Source organism: Crassostrea angulata, chromosome 2 (assembly GCF_025612915.1).
Source record: "Crassostrea angulata isolate pt1a10 chromosome 2, ASM2561291v2, whole genome shotgun sequence".
In the NCBI taxonomy this organism is placed as follows: Eukaryota; Metazoa; Mollusca; class Bivalvia; order Ostreida; family Ostreidae; genus Magallana; species Magallana angulata.
In genome coordinates this window covers 56,783,079-56,799,132 of record NC_069112.1, presented here as the reverse complement: position 1 = coordinate 56,799,132, position 16,054 = coordinate 56,783,079, and the positions used below count along the sequence as shown (strand labels likewise).

Sequence of the window (16,054 nt, the reverse complement as noted above, 5' to 3'; positions counted from 1 at the left end):
ACTCTATACCCACATTTGTAAATATATATACATGTATATAAATGTTGTACCTCATGTACCGTTACGTTGACTATTTGAGTGAAATAAATTGAATTGAAATAATTTTAAGTTTTTCATGACACACATGTTTGAGTGTTGATGTTCGGTATTATGAAAAATTAAAATAATTTCGTAGCTTAGAGTTACCATACTATTGATTCCGATTACTGTAGCGTGTTAAACAAGCATTTCCCCAGGGCCTCGGGTTTGTTTTGATGGATACTGGTATCTTAAAGCTTTTAAATAAATAACATCGACGTATTTTTACGTCATGAAAGTGCTGCTATTTGAACAACACAACTATATACCGCCTCTCTTTCAATTGTGGATTGCCTTTTACAAAAGAAACTCGCGACTCGCGAGATTTAAACCGTTTGTTTGAGCCTAGCTAATGGAAGAACCATGTACACCTCAAACTCAGTACATGTATATACAAAACCTTTAATTTAAAACCATTTATGCACGGGTCTAGAAGAAGGTTACCCCCCCCCCCCCACCCCCCGCCCCCGCAAATTCAAATTTCTCTAAATTTACACCAGAAGATTACCAAAAATATGCCTCCTGGAAAACTCAAATAACCTCGGACCCCCCCCCCCCCCCCACCCCGTAAACATTTTCTTGATCCACGCATGCCATTTAAATAGAATACTTTGTACATACATGTATGTTACTATATATTCTCAATATTTAAGTTAATACACTTAGTAGATTAGATAATATGAGCATTTATGAATAAGATTATAAGTCGAAGTAACTCTATTTTCTTGTAATATTAATTAAAACACAGTCCAATTTTTTCATGTAGTAGTAACACGTGCTCCATATGTAATGTTGCTTTTTAAACTTCTTTCCACCAGGCCATCTCAAATTAGCATCTACAGATTAGTTTTAACACACACGGAAATGTACATGTATTTACCAATACAAAAAAAAATTAAAACAACCGTTCTGGTAAATCTTTACGGTGAAAATTGACGACATTTTTGTAACCAGGAAAAATCAAATAATTAGTGCCCATCGCCCTATTGACTGTTGTTGGTTATAATTTACAATAGGCCATTAAAGCGATTAAAATTTCAAACATTATGTATATGTAACCTGATAAATTTTGTGATACATTTTTTTTGTGCCCTAAAGTTTACACAGAAGCTTAAGGACACAGTCGATCACTACCACCCCCACACCCTCCAACCCCGCCTCATCTCCACGGTATGGAACCTCCGGTCTCCCCCCCCCCCCTTTTTTAAAATTTTAATTACATGTGTAAAGTATCCATTAAAGACTCATATTTCTAATCAAATGCATACCTTCAGTTAAAGATTATTTAAAACATGCTATAAAAACCACAACAATCTTTATATATGTACAATATATAACAAATGTAAAGTTTACAGTCAGGCTAAATGTATATCGAAAATAAAAATCTACAGATATACTGACCCTGTATGTACAGCACGTACGTCTAGATCCGAACTCGCCAGAGATAATGCGTTCGACTTAAATGACCTCTTTAAAAAAAAACAACACCACAGATCACCTCTTTTTTTCACCCAAAAGTTCTCATGCTGTAATATTCCGTAGTATGTATCGATATAAGTATGCCAGATTAGCTCAATCGGTGGTATGTGAAACAAAACTTTGACCCTACAAGGGGATTTCACATTGGACATTCTAACAAATCGACATGAAAAGATGTTTCTAAGCGGAGTTGAGCCAATTCTTGAGTATTGCTGTGGAGTGTGTGTGTGTGTGGAGGGAGGGGGGGGGGGGCATCAAATTATTACAACATCGAATACCCACAGCTACGGGCGTTGCGATACTTTCGGGTGGGGGGGGGGGGGGGGGTTGCACAACGGTATACTCTGATTTTAGTTATTCAAGGAGATAGCGACTGACATTTTTCATTCTATTACCATTAACTTAACATGCTACGAACATGGAATCAGCTCCGTACTATGAGCGATGAGAGCCTTACGAAATTAGTTTTTCTGTGGGAATTAGAAAAAAAAAAACAAATTACCAAAACTAGTCACACTATGTTAAACTTTTACTCCAATCTGTTGATATGTAAAAATGTTTTGCTTTTGTTTTAAATGGAGAGGGTTGTAGCCTGAACTTAGAACAGATCAAACTTCCACAGCAATATGTGAATGATTGGCACAATGAACTACAAAGCGATTCAAAGCTCAGAATTTACAGGTTTTCTAAAATGATTTTAATTTAGGACGTTACAATGGACATACCCAAACCTCACAGACTTAAACTTGCTCAATTGAGGTGTGGTTTTCTTCATTTCAAAATAAAAACGAGGCAATTTAGGTGGGGGGGGGGGGGTAAACTATAGGCTATGTTTTAAATGTTCTGTAGAAGCAACATACGACTAATTTCATTTTTTTTTACTGTACACTTTATTCAGAACTACGATCCGAATTATGTACTAGCATTGGCTTTAAATTTATTTCACAATTGGCGCACGAGCAGAAGCGACAAAATATTTGCGACCTAAAAAGGTAACGTTTGTAAACTGTTGCCAAAATAATTGCATGTGAAAAAGTACTCCTACGAAACTCTCACGATTCAGAGCGAGCGATAGATTACATGAGACTCGTTAAACAACAGTCTCAAGGTCGCTCAACACTCGCATAAACAGGTGCGATATATCTGACTATCTTTAAAAATCGTGCATCACTCTTGCGAGTACATCAAAACGTTGTAAAATGTTCGTAATTATGTACATGGGTTGCATTGCAATACTTTCGAACGCATTTGTTCGGGTTTAAATAGTATGCATACGTCCACTATTTTGAGGAGACTTGATGCGACCACTAAACGCATTGCAGCGAATGCGAGAGCTCGTGCAACGTATGCAACAGCTCGTGAGAAGCTGAAAAATGTCGATCGCAAAGGGTTGTAAAGTGCTTGTGCGCCAATTGTGAAAGAGGCTTAAATAATCGATTACTATGAACGATTACGATAAATATGTCAGACAAATTATTCTGACATTTTTTCTTTTAATTTTTCTTTTACCTAACTTTCCTAATGTTGCTAAACATATTTTAAAGGAATGATAATTACTATAAACTTTGTTTCAAAAATCTAGATCGATTTTTTTTACTTTTTATCATAATGATTGTATCTACATCAATTGAAACTCAATATTACATCTAAAGCAATGCATTATCGATAGAAAGATTGAGTTTAAAAGCAAATTATATTCAGTTTGAAATAGTATGTCATTGTTATATCAAATATATCAAATAATGAATGTATATGTAAAAGCATAACTTATTTTGATAGTCTATAATAGTCTCAACAGGTTTGATATCAGCTTAATACGCAAAACAGCGCTAAAATGCAAGGCTCGGTAAAAATTGTAGAAAAATAAATTCTTAAGCAGTTGTCAAATGATGACATTTCACATAGGCAGATTTAGCCAACGGAAAATCACATTATGTGCGCCACTTTTTGGTTCCCTTTCAATAATTTTTGGTCATTGAGATGTAATTAGATTCTATTTAACATATATCAATTTTAAAAAAAGTACTAGTATTCGTTTTGATTAAAAAAAATCATTGGTATGAGATAATGCAAAGTACAGTCAAACTTGGTTATCTCGAACTAGATGGGACTGTTTGAAAACTTCGAGATATCCCAATATTCGAGATATCGAGGGTAAAATACTTAAAAAATAAGTGGTTGAAACTTAAAAAATCTGTTTGACATATCCATTGTATTCGAGATATCAGTGTTCGAGATATCGAAGTTCAACTGTTTATCGGTTCGTTTAAAAATGTCAAAGAAAATACACATCAAAACTAGACCCACAGGAACAAACAAAAAAGGTTTATGTAAACGTTCAATCTTTGATATCATTAAAAACAGGACCGATATCTCGTACTTGAATTTAATTCACAAACTTATTCCAAAGAATAATGTAAATAGGAGTTTAAGACATGAATATTGATCGAACAGCAGGCAAACATATTTTTTTTAAATCTCTCCATTCTGAATGAGTTGGAAGTTTTATTTTTGTTATTTTGAAAAAAAAAAGATTCAGAATTGAAGGTCTGTTTATCTGACTTAATTCAGATAAATCTAAATTATATAAATTATGTCTGGCATTATTTAACTGTAAAATATCAGTAAACTGCACGAAATAATCATGATGATGTGAGACTTAAAGTCTCACAGGAGACGATTTGGCTGTTTCTTTTAGCTAACGAACTTATGTACATTACAGAAATTTAGTGAATGTCATTACTTTTTATAATTAGTTATTAATTAGTTAAAAAAAGATGCAAATACAAACCATAAAATTAATACTCTTTTTGGTGATTCATGCGGGTTTTGAAGGTACCAATCATTGCAGAGAAAAATTACATAACCCGCTAACGTAGTTATATATTTTTTCTTCAATGTCGCCACTTTCATATCCTGCATGAATCACCAAAGAAAGCATTTTATTTGTTTAAATGAACGCTTTAATATTTTATAAATATGTATCTCTATCTTCCAAGGCTCTGTGTTTCAAAAATTTTACACACAAGAAATCTAAAATAAAAGGAATTCAACCATTTATGTACGGCATTCCATCTGTTTATGGAAATATCTAGAATATCCGTTGTGAAGATTAAAAAATTCTATTGGTGTTTGGATCCAATAGCATCGTTTTCTGGTAAAATCAAAGTACTGGGAACTGAACAAAACGCTTTTTAATAAAACACAAGCATTGCGATACAAATGAAATCACTTTCTTTGAAGATCACGAAATCATTGTACGGTATACTAACTGTTTATGAACATATGGAACGTGTAATAGTGAATTCTTTGGAACAAGGTAACAAATTTACCTGTGTTTCGCACAATTAAATTATACGGGAGTTGGATTACGTAAACATTATTTCGTATGTGAATAAACTCGTGTAGATTATGCATTATAAAATAAAAACAATAAAAACATTGCTTGAAAAATGATGTATAAGAAGTTGTCCATTTATTTTGCAGGGTGATGTTTTTAGTCCAGACTTTTAATTTGTGTTGAATAAAACAAGGGCAAGAGGTCAGTGTAGAGTACATTTGAAATTTGTTATTGGAGTTCATCATACGGGGGTTCCTGTTTTGTTTCTTCCGGCTCGTTTTCATAATGGTTACTAACAGGCATTGGCAAACTTGTTGCTTGGTCAAGTTTTCTGTTTATTCTGCCTAGGTGTTTATCAGTGTTTCCTGCATTCTTTTTGGCCGAACACCTTCTGTTCCTCAATTGTCTGAAGGATCAAATTCGAATGAGCATAAATATTTTTTTTTTATAATTCGAAACATTCTAAAACCACTTTTAAAATGTCAAATCATAAAGAAAACCTCCCTACCTTAGAACAAGAATCACATTAATCAATCCACTAAAGATTAATAAAGCCAACGATGAATAAAATGGTATAGAAGATTGACACGTTGACATTTGATCAGAAGTATGGAAAATGGAAAAAAATTAAAAAAAATGTCTGAAATTTAAAAAAAAAATATTTTAGCCAGTATGTCTATTTTATGAAGTGCTGTCTTGCATTTTGCTTCATTTTTGTTTTGTAATGCATTGTGTAAAATAAAGTCAATTTGCACCATTTTATTTCATTTTACGTAAAAGCCTAAGTCAAATGATTTCATATTTGTTTTTTTTTAAATCACAAAGTTCATACTTTGATCACATCGATCACCCTGGAAACCAATATCACATCCACGTGGACATTGACCGGTCACGTGATGACACTGTTCTTCATACAAGTATAAACAGTTCCCGCATTCCAGAGAACATTTTGGTCCATATGTATTGTTAATGCAAACTATATTAATATATAATATATTTAAATATATCTTATTTAGAACATTTTAAAATGCTTAACCATATATCATAGATTTGACACACGAATACGGTTTTGTTAAGAAAAATTCTTGTTTTAAGACTTGTTGTTTATATATAAGTTTAGTTTTTCTTACTTTATCACTCTAACCATACATGTGTTCATTCCTATTACATATTGATTCCAAATTTTCTTTCAATATAAAAAAAACAAGTCTGTGAATGTTCAATATTTACGTGTTTTAAACAACTGATTACCTTGTTTACAATCAATCCCTTGGTAACCACTATCGCACCCACTGGGACAGGCACCGTCCACGTTATGACACTGTCCTCTCTCAAGACAGTGACCACATGACTCGTTGCAATCCAGTCCAAATTTACTTCCGCTGCATTCTGATAGAAATTTTAAAAAATTGATTTACTCTCTCTATCTCTCTCCCTCTCTCTCTCCCCCTCTCTCTCTCTCTTAATTCAAATTATAAAAGATTATTTGATTTGTACGTTCGTATGTCTATAGTGTTTACTCAAAACGAAATCAATTGCTTCATTCCACATTATTGGATAGTTTTCTAATCACTAGTTGAAGACAACATTATCTGACGAAGTACTCGCTTCCAATAACATCATTCATTATGAAGAAAATTTATCTCCCTCTAAAAATGAGATCAAACAATACAAAACATCTTTCATAATCATCTTAGGCATAATCTCCCTTCTATATGCAATGCTGATTTAAACACTGTATACAGGGGAATATTCGCCCCCGATTTATTTTCGCCCCTTTTCAGCGTTTTCAGCAAGCGAATTTAAAACTGGGCGAATTCCTATGTATTAATTTATCTTTCTTTATTCACAACTTTGTCTGGACAAATTCAAGACGGGCGAAATCGTTTGCAAGTGAAAAGGGCGAAAATAACATTGGGGCGAAAATAACACTGTATACAGTACGTATAATGTGACTAGATCAAATAATATTCTTTGACGCAAACATAAATAGTCATATTCAATAATTCCGAGCAAAGATACTCTGTAAATGGCCTTCGCACTGATAACACCAACCAATTACGGTAAACTATAGCTATCTTTAAGTGTGTGAATTACCTGTCAACTATTCCCTATCTATTTAAGAATGTGCTATTGCTAAAAACATTGTGCGTAAAATGTTGAAAAAATGTCGTGAAAGAGATGATGAAATTGACAAAAAGACACACTCTTATCACAAGTCGGTCCTATGTATCCAGGAACACAGCCAAGGCAGGTTCCATCCACAATGTGACAGTGACCTTCCTGACAGTTTTGTGGACACGATAAAGAACAGTCCTCTCCGTAATATCCTTGTGTGGGACAACCTTTAAGTGAAACCATAATACAGCTTCGCAATGCAATTACATTACAAGATATTTTTTTAATGAAATATGCTAATACGGTTGCCATACAGCAGGTATTTTTGATTTGAACAGTTTCATATGTACAAAATATATAAACATTCATGATAGTTTTCTAGCTCCGCCTATTTTATGCACACGATCATTATTTCACAACTATGCAATGATGTATTGTAATGTCATTTTTTCTCAATAAAATAGTATTTTTATTCGTATTAAAATTGTATTGCAACTAAGCGTTCGCTGAAAGTTATGTTAAAAGTACAGAAAAATTTGACAAGCACCTACTCTGCTGAACACACTCTAGATGATCAGAAAAGCTCGCTTGACCTTACTGTTCATGTGAGCTATATAAAAATAACTTTTATGAAACTACGTATACAGTAGTAGTTTTTCTAATTACTTTGTTTTCAAAGAAATATACTAGTAAATCTTGCTGATTGTAACATGTTTTATAATGATATTTAACAATATGATTGATTATTAAAGTATCGCATTGTTACATATTTATATGATTTTGACTATTGGATATATGCACGAAAAAACATAATCATGCCAAAACATGTGACCTGAATAAAATGTGTCAAATAGTGTTAGATACCTCAGACACACTTGAAATGTTTATACCAAGAACACTGGCGTCGGAATCAAATTGAAAGTGGTGGGGGGCTAGACTAGTCCTCAGAAATATTGAGAAAAAAAACTAATTCCCAAAATCATGAAAATCCTAATCCATGGGTGTGTGTGTGTGTTGGGGGAGGGGGGGGGGGTATACCTAAACTTCCAAAAAAATCTTACCTAACAATCCCCCCCCCAAATCATGGAATTCGTACTAATGGTTAGGTCTAACTTTGCAAAAAAAAGTGTGTGTGTGTGTGGGGGGGGGGGTGATCCCCTCTAGCCCCCCCCCCCCCCCCCCCCCCCCGGGTTCCGACGCCTATGAAAAAAGAGCGTTTCCGATTACATACAAGTAATGTATTTAAAAAAAAAATAACACACCATACACTTCAACTTCACATAGATCGTTGAATGTATGGTCACTATAACCAGGTGGGAGAGGAAAGTGAGTCCTGTTGTTGTAGTAGATAACATATCGCCCATACATCAGACAGGTCAGGCTTATAGAATCAGGAATTGTATGGAACGCCTCAACTGCCTTATGTAGGTAATCTTCATAATATGATGATACTTCAACATTACATGCGGATACTTTAACATTACGTGATGGTACTTTAACATTACATGATGGTACTTCAACATTACGTGCTGATACTTCAACATTACATGATGGTACTTTAACATTACATGCTGATACTTCAACATTACGTGATGGTACTTTAACATTACGTGATGGTACTTTAACATGACGTGCTGATACTTTAACATTACATGCTGATACTTTAACATTACACGATGGTACTTTAACATTACATGCTGATACTTCAACATTACGTGCTGATACTTTAACATTACATGCTGATACTTTAACATTACATGATGGTACTTTAACATTACATGCTGATACTTCAACATTACGTGATGGTACTTTAACATTACGTGATGGTACTTTAACATGACGTGCTGATACTTTAACATTACATGCTGATACTTTAACATTACACGATGGTACTTTAACATTACGTGCTGATAGTTCATTATATGATGGTACCTCACTATGCGGTGGTTCTAAAAATAGGGAAGTTTTAACATTTGGCTGTTTCTCTGTTTCAGAGATTGATCATATAGGACTGAGGTCCACTGAGACTAGTTTGGATCATGTAAATCAAAGTACTGAAGTACTGTCGGGAGTGGATTTTATTGATTATTATCAATTTTAAAATCAACGATATGTTATTTAAATTTTTATAATATGAATTCTCGAACTTTTCGGACAAGAATTTCGAGAAAACCCCATATGAATCATGTTGTGTAATATTTAAAGATAAAAATAATTCCATCAAACTGTTTATCAGTAATCGAAATGTTTCTAAAAATTGTACACGTCTAGATCCAAGCAATATTGAACTCTAGTCTCCTTCAACCAGATGCTCGGCTGTCTCCGTTAATCCCCGACTACCAAGAGAGACTCACTGCTTGTCGGAGATTTACGGAGACAGCAGAGCGTCTGGCTGAACGAGACTATATTTAACTCTAGCGTAGGAATACATGCAACTACAAAAAACAATTGAATTGTTCGTACTATATAAATTCTAACTATTTTCAAGGTATTTATAGATACTTTTCTTTTGCAAAACAATGGCACAACATACAGTACACCGAATTTATCTATTATTTACAAGATCTACGTCTTGTCAGCGGTGATGATTTGTACTTAGTTCCAAACACTGTTTCACTTTCGGTTTGCCAGGGTGACTGCATAGGAGAGTTGATTAAAATCAACTCTCAAAAAGATGGAACTACAAATAATAAAAAAACAGGATTCTGCTTGAAAACTATATGTTATTGAAAAACTGTAGATACTCAGATTATGAAAACCACTGGCAAACAATTTGTGAGAAATTATACCAAGTTTTAAGACATATGTGTTTGCTTAAACTATTCTTTTTTTTTTCTAATTATATTGACTTGTGAACAAATATTTTGATACATGTACCCCCTTTTTAATTGTATTTTTTTTATCATCTATATGTCCCTTTTTCTCTTTTCATTTACTGCTATTATTTATTTATTTATTTATTTTTTACAAGAAAACACGTTTTCACACTACACGGATAATCTATTCATTAGATTAATAAGATATTACAATATCTAGAATCTTGAAATGTATGAAATATGTCTGAAATATGTGTGTATGTGGATTTATGTGTAAACAAAAATATAAAAAAAAATTAAAAAAGAAAAAAGCTGGAACTGAAGAAGTACACAGTACACTACAGCTCATGAGAGAGGATCTTTACGGAATAAAAATATTGTCGAAACATACGATTTGTGTTGGTGCAATGTATTTAGGCAAACGACAACCACACATGCAACTTATTAGAGCATGCAAAGGATAAAGCATTGCATTGCTGTTGAATCTGATTTTAGCAGTGACTGTATTGTTGAACAAATCAGACTGAGTGCTTTCATTGCCCACTCTTTCACGTGGATCTCCAGGGAGAACCCCATTAATCCCAATAAGTCCAATCTACATGTAACATGAATGACAGAAGTATTTGTTTAGGTGCTTTTAAAAAAAATTAGCTGTTCGCTCTGACTAAGCGCCAAAAGATTGGGTTCTGAATGCACATTTTTAGACAAAATTCCCTGAAGGACTTTTCGTACTCCCTGATTTATATGCGCTGAGCCCCAATGGACTCACAATGCAGCCATTCTTTAAATTTAAAATGACCCATTTAAAAGACAAGACTTAATCAAATAGTAGCATTTGTTGAGTATCTCGATCCAAACTAGTTTTAGTGGACCGTAGTCCAATCTGATCAATCTCTGAAACAGAGAAACAGCACAGTGTTAAAAACCTTACAGGCATCCACGAGTTTTAGCGTATTTCGATCCCTAGAGGACGCTTCCCTAACCCTATTTTTAGAACTACCGCATAGTGAAGTACCATCATATAATGAAGTATCAGCATGTTATGTTGAAGTATCAGCATGTAATGTTAAAGTATCAGCATGTAATGTTGAAGTATCAGCACGTAATGTTAAAGTACCATCATGTAATGTTGAAGTATCAGCATGTAATGTTGAAGTATTAGCACATAATGTTAAAGTACCATCATGTAATGTTAAAGTATCAGCACGTAATGTTAAAGTACCATCACCTAATGTTAAAGTAACAGCATGTAATGTTGTAGTATCAGCACGTAATGTTAAAGTACCATCACGTAATGTTAAAGTATCAGCATGTAATGTTGAAGTATCATCATATTATGAAGATTATCTACATAAGACAGTTGAGGCGTTCCATAGAATTGTGTCCTTTGTAGAGTTGGTATCCTTGAAACATAGCGTGCCTTCTTCCTTGTTTGTTGTGTTCGATATGTAAACAGCGAAATCGTGTGTTATAACCATTTTCTTGATCTTAATTACAAAAAGAAAGTGCAGATATAAATGAATAAATCGGAGTTACTTTTATTGAACAGTTTTGCAAAAGAAACAAAACAAAAAAAAAACAGTAGACATAGCAGTAGTTAAATCAAAATGAAGTGGTTCTTTGAAGATTAATGACTAAATAGATTACTCCATTCAGTTAATCTTTAATGGTAATTTGGATTATGAAAATATATTGCTTAATAATATTGTATTTATAAGCAGGTACAAATGTACATGTATAATGAATTCGGCATTGAAACCGAAAATCTTAATATCATACTCCAGACAACATTATCCTTCCTGTACTGTATATAGATGTGGTGTATACTGAGTACTCCTCCCAGGTCTACCCGCCATTCTGCCGTTGTTTGATTATTTGCTGATATCGTGCACTGTCCCCCGAAGGCAGACAGATTAGATTGTCTTCCATCCACTGCTAAGTCTGCTCCCCATGACCGACGAGGGTAGGGGTGCTGCTGCCATGCTGGTTTGTTCAGAACAATATTTCCCGGAAATAAAACACAACTGCGATACAGACATTAATATGAGTGGCATTCCATCCACTCTCTTGAGCACAAAGACAAACGCGAAATTTTATTTGTTGACAGAAATAGTGATAATCAACTGTACAGGTAAAAATGAAAAAAAAAAATCAAAGTTATATCCATCTGCTAGGAAACATGCAGGTATTTTGTTTTTAATTATTTATTCTAGAATGTTGAAGTTTATCTAACCACAAAAATGAGAAATAGTCAATAATTGTTTTAAAATAAAAAAAAAATTAAAATCAAAGATCAAGGATGATATCTGTCGAATTGTGAGTAAAACCGAATGAGCGTTAAACTTTGTTTACAGCTTAGATCAATAATACTTTTTTTACAAAGATAAACGATTGAAAAAAAATAAAGTTAGTTAACTTACCATATGAACTTACTACCCCAAAAAGTTTGCTCAAAAACAAAATCCTATACATTTACGTTCTGTAATGTCCTTGCACTAGGAAGTAAAAAAAAAGGCTATCAATCTATCCAAAAAAAAATACCAAAAAAAAAAAAAAACAACAAAACAAACAAAAACCCATAACATAATACTAGACTTAAGAGTGTTAAATATTCATTTCAAATAACTCTGCAAACAAATTGCAGTTAAGTTCTGGTTAAAATTAAGCATAAGATTAAACAAGCATACAAGGGCAGGGAAATCGGTCTGTTTATTTTGCTTTTGACTGTACTTTTAATTTTCCTGCTGATATCTTGTGAACGTATACTTCAGACACAAGAAAAGCGTGAAATGAAGGTGGATAGGTAATGACACACCGATATTACAATAAAGAAAGTTTGCAATTTGAGTGTTTAATTACAATATATATTTGCGTTGCCTCTGCACGTACCAAATAGAGAAAGTGTTATCACAGCGCGTAAATACAAGAGATGACTAGTCTATGTACGAAGAGTTAGAGGAAGAAGGTTTTTTGTGAAAAAATGTATTTTTTTTACCAATTATTTGACCCCCAGGACTACCAGAGAATTGTTGAAACCTTTTTTACAAAACAACATGGCATCCCAAATCAAACTCCAAAAGTTCAGTTTGCTTATTTATTAGATGTAAGAGAAGTTTGGGAAAGCTTGATACATGTAATTATCATGTTGAATTAATTTTTTTTATATAACGAAAGTTCCTTTAGAAATGAATTAAGACTTGCGATACTTATCACGAGGCGCATACGTCCTCCAAAATACATGTTTTAACCCTTAAAAATGTCCAGTACTTGTTGTCAACTTTAAAATATCAATATATATTGTAGACCAATAATCTCAGCCGTATTCTTAAGTGTAAATTGACGCAGACAAAGTCCGAAAAATGTTCGCCCGAATGAAATGAAAAAGTAAAATAGTTATTTGTTATAAATTAAAAGTCAAATAATACACGTAGTGACTGGTTATCAATTTAGTAGTTAGTTTCTTATCTAGTAATCAAATGGTAATTGACAGGACCATTAGGATAAGTTGTATTTAACGGAAAATTAAGGGATCTAGCTTATCAATGACATACCTGTATGATGCGGCGGTTTATGGAAACATACATAAACCTACCGATATCATATTTACATCTTACAACCATGATTCCCTCTATTTCTAACGTAAACTCATTTTAGTTAATTCATATCTCTATAGAAACAGCCAAACGGAATTCTACATGCTCCGTTTATCGATTGGTCGAAACCTACAGCGACTGAATCTGACAGGACTGAAATGTGCACTCCCGTTAATCGATAGGTCGACACATACAGCGACTTCAAAAAAAATTCATAGACTGTACGAAATAACCATGATGATGTCAGAATCAAATTCCTATAGGCGACAATTTGGCTGCTGCCTTTAGCTAATGTACTAATGTACATTAAGTCATTTAGTGAATTCTACTTGCTTTTTACATGTATATCAAGTTATTAATTTGTTAAACGAAATATGTAAACATAAACAATAAAATGCTTTCTTTTATGCACTACTAAGTATTCGTCAAATTTCCCCCTCCTTGCATCCAATTACATCCGCGAAAATGTATCATAAATAATGAATAATGAAGAAGGACCATTACTTTTAATTTCATATATATCAAACTAATGCATATGGAATTCAGCAATTGATTCATGGTAATTCATTATTTTTTTAGAAAATGATTATAATAATGTTGCAATTTAATTATATTAAAAAAATTGTTAGTGCCATGCAATATCTTCCATTCTATTTTTGTTTATTTAACTCCCACTGTTGATGAAACTCCGAATGTAAGACAGCTGATTATTTTTAACATGTTTCGAGAAGTTTACATGTCAGCTTTAAAAGCTTTAGCATAATTCGGATTATGACAACTTAACGCTATCACTAAATCAATTCTAATTTGTCCATTTAATCAAACAAGTACACAATTACTTATATAACCAATTAAAGACTAGGAAGACCCAAAAATATATTTTAAAATGAAACTCCCAGATGGGAGATTTTTGATGAAAATTGTAAATCGTACTTTAATTCAACCAAATATTTTGTAGTCTACAAATAAAATTCAAATCAAAAAATGAAATCAAAATTGTTCGGAACGCTACTCATTGTAAGATTTTACGACCAATTACAACTTCTCAAGTCTTTCTGGTCTCTGACGAGAGGCTTAGGAATTTGCGATTATATCATTTCAATGTGATCATCAATACTATAGCGTGCCCAAAAGAGACCAATGAAACAATAAAACCAGTTATTATATGATTGATTAACTCCTATCTCTCTAATTGACTGATATTCAACAATCTGGAAAACATTAAAATGTTATACCAATCTGCAACTGACCTAGGATGTCCAAAAAACAGTTGGTATTTTGTACGTTGGACTAAATATAGACCGGGAATTTCAAAAATGCTACAATTGTTTATCATTATTCCTATCGTTCATTGAAATATCGCGTTTCTCAAATTGTATTTGTTATGGGATCGAAGAAAAGGGTGATGAAGTGTTTTCCCTTGAAAACACTCAGTTTGATATGTGTGTATCAATTATTTGCAGAATCATATAATAAAACGATTATTGCTGGCTTTCTTTTTATTAATACATAGTATTGACCTTAAAAATCGCAGCAATACTTGTATATTATTATATCGATGATATCCGACATTCTAGAAAAAAAAATAATAAAACGGTATATTAACCTGCTCGTGACCTAGAGGGTGGATATAACATTTTGATTTGTTTTACTTCGAAAATGCAACAATTGTATACCATTTTTCCCGTCGTCCAATGAAATATCGCATTTTGCAATGTTTTCGGCTAAGACTAACAACGGTATTCTTCGATTGATAATACTTACTTTAATATGTCGCTTTAAATTTGTCGCTAAATCATGTAATAAAACAATTATCGCTGTTTTTCGATCAATACAATGATTTAAGTACGAATTACATTTGATGATTTAGGTACCTTCGAAGTCAAATTTTACCTTAATAATTAGTAATAATTGTTTATGTAGTACTTTCTGATCTGACAAGGAGCTTAAAAGATGAGACAACACATGCATTGCGAATTTAGTCATTTTATTAAATGAGAGAGATGAAGCTTTCTAGACAGCCTCATTATATGACCCGAATTGATATTTCATAGATTAAACGATGGTGAGTTATGCGGTTATTGTGACCTTGCGCAAAAGTCGTTTCAGAGACCAATCTAACTGCTTTAATCTAATGTTTCACTGAAATAAACCTTGAAATAATTTTTGGTCTCTAAATAATTTTTCTTAGAGATTAAGCACTTAATAAAATGGAAATACGTATTAGAGGACTTGAATAATCAAGTAGTTTGACATACACAGAGTAATGAATGCTCGTAAGTTTGAATTGGCTAGAACGAGCAAAAGTTGTTGATGTTTTATAAAACAAACACTACCCTAATGATTCGAAGTTAACATATTGAATAAGGATGCTTACTGGTGGTAAAATAAAAGTCTCTGGATTCATTATTTTGGTAAGTTCTTGTATAGAAACACGATTAAAGCGTTTTGTTTTGATCGTCTTCGTCAGGACTCCTTGATAACTAACGTGATTTGCGGTTTTATAAACTACAATTATGTGTTTTCCTTTATAATTGTTATAAAAATCTTCGACAAAATCGATTTTAAATCAATTTTTGGTAATATATACAGCTATGTGGAAAATACTAGAAAATCTTCGAAAATAGGTC

General features: G+C 32.9%; 1 pseudogene; it reads right to left on the bottom strand.

Annotated features, from left to right (window-relative positions):
* Window positions 1–5,125: 5,125 nt before the first annotated feature.
* LOC128174541 (multiple epidermal growth factor-like domains protein 10) lies at window positions 5,126–11,869 on the bottom strand (annotated as a pseudogene).
* Window positions 11,870–16,054: the final 4,185 nt, after the last annotated feature.